Here is a 2,093-nt window from a genome sequence, read left to right on the forward strand (position 1 = left end):
AGGAGGGGGGAGGAGGAGGGGGAGGAGCAAGGGCGGGGCATGCTGGGAGTTGGAGTTTGCTCGGGCTGCGGACGTGGCTGCTGCTCCTGTGCAGGGGGTCGGGCCTCCCCCTCCCCTTTGCCAGTGGGGCTTGCAAAAGAGGGAGAGAGCATGTACAGAGCGCTCTCCCTTTTTTTTTTCCCCCTTGGGGCTTGCAAAGTGGGACCTCTGAGCATGTACAGAGCGCCCTCTACACCACACACACACACACGCACACACACCTTCCGGGCAGCGATCCTCTTCCTATTAGAGCTTGCAAGGAAGAGCGGCTTGCAAAGAGGAAGGCAAGTGCTCCTGAGCGCGTGCAGAGCGCTCCCCCTTGAGAACGAGGCCTTTCCCCTTGGGGTTTGCAAGGTGGTGGCACCCCTGAGCGTGTGCAGAGCGCTCCCCTTGGGGTTTGCAAAGTGGTGGTACCCCTGAGCATGTGCAGAGCGCTCCCCTTGGGGTTTGCACGGTGGTGGCACCCTTAAGCATGTGCAGAGCGCTCCCCTTGGGGTTTGCAAGGTGGTGGCATCCCTGAGCATGTGCAGAGCGCTCCCCTTGGGGTTTACAAGGTGGTGGCACCCCTGAGCATGTGCAGAGCGCTCCCCTTGGGGTTTGCAAGGTGGTGGCACCCCTGAGCGTGTGCAGAGCGCTCCCCTTGGGGTTTGCAAGGTGGTGGTATCCCTGAGCATGTGCAGAGCGCTCCCCTTGGGGTTTGCAAGGTGGTGGTACCCCTGAGCATGTGCAGAGCGCTCCCCTTGAGAACGATGCCTTTCCCCTTGGGGTTTGCAAGGTGGTGGCACCCCTGAGCGTGTGCAGAGCGCTCCCCTTGGGGTTTGCAAGGTGGTGGCACCCCTGAGCATGTGCAGAGCGCTCCCCTTGGGGTTTGCAAGGTGGTGGTACCCCTGAGCGTGTGCAGAGCTCCCCATCCCCACCTTCTTGGCTGCGATCCCCTCCCTACGGTATCGGCGCTTGCAAGGAAAGGCGGCTTGCAAAAGAGGAAGGGCGGTGCCCCTGAGCATGTACAGAGCGCCCCGCTTTCCGGAGAACGATGCCTTTCCCCTTGGGGCTTGCAAGGTAGTGGCACCCCTGAGCATGTACAGAGCGCGCTGCCCGCCCTCCACCTTTCGGGCAGCGATCCCCTTATTATTAGAGCTTGCAAGGAGGGAGGTGGTGCCCCTTGACATGTACAGAGCGCCCCATCTTCCAGAGAACGATCCTTTTCCCGTTAGGGCGTATGCCCTTGAGCATGTACAGAGTGCCCCCGTTCCGGGCAGAGATCCCCTTCCTATTAAAGCTTGCAAAGAGGAAGGCAAGTGTCCCTGAGAGTGTACAGAGCGCCCCACTTTCCGGAGAACGATGCTTTTCCCCTTGGGCCTTGTGCTCCTGAGCATGCACAGAGCGCCCCCTCCTCCCAGTTGCGAGATCGAGGAAGAGGAGTGGGCAGGCAGAGTCCACTTCAACCGGATTCTTGGGGCGGGGACAGGGGGGATAAACCGGCTATTTTTAAACCTTGTTTTCCTTCTAACTCAGATTCCTGGGGGGGGGGAGGGCGCAACCCCCCCCCCCCACACACAGGTGGTCCTTTTGTCCTTGACTTTGCAACCGCTTTTGGACCTCCCTAGCAAAACTGGGAGGGGCCCCCACCCCCCCTTGTTTGGATTTTTAAAAAGTTAAAAAGTTTTGAGGACTTAACAACACAAACTACACAATTTCTCACCAGTTAATTCTGCAATTGTTGATTGCATGTTGTTTTTTTCCAACCTTGGTCCTTTGAAGATGGGTGGACTTCAACTCCCAGGATTCAACTTGGCTGGCTGGGGAATTCTGGGAGTTGAAGTCCACCCATCTTCAAAGGACCAAGATTGAAAAAAAATGCTGCTTTACATAAACAAGACCTTCCCTCAGTATCTTAATTTATCGGTAGTTCTCAACTTACAACCATTCGTTTAGTGTCCAAAGTTACAACGGCGCTGAAAAAAAGCGACTTATGACCATTCTTCACACTTACGACCGTTGTCGTAGTCGTGATCAGAATTTAGACACTTTTGGCAACTGGCGGGTACTTATGT

The sequence above is a fragment of the Pantherophis guttatus genome, chromosome 4 (genome assembly GCF_059756535.1).
Source record: "Pantherophis guttatus breed Tessera chromosome 4, ASM5975653v1, whole genome shotgun sequence".
NCBI classification, from domain to species: domain Eukaryota; kingdom Metazoa; phylum Chordata; class Lepidosauria; order Squamata; family Colubridae; genus Pantherophis; species Pantherophis guttatus.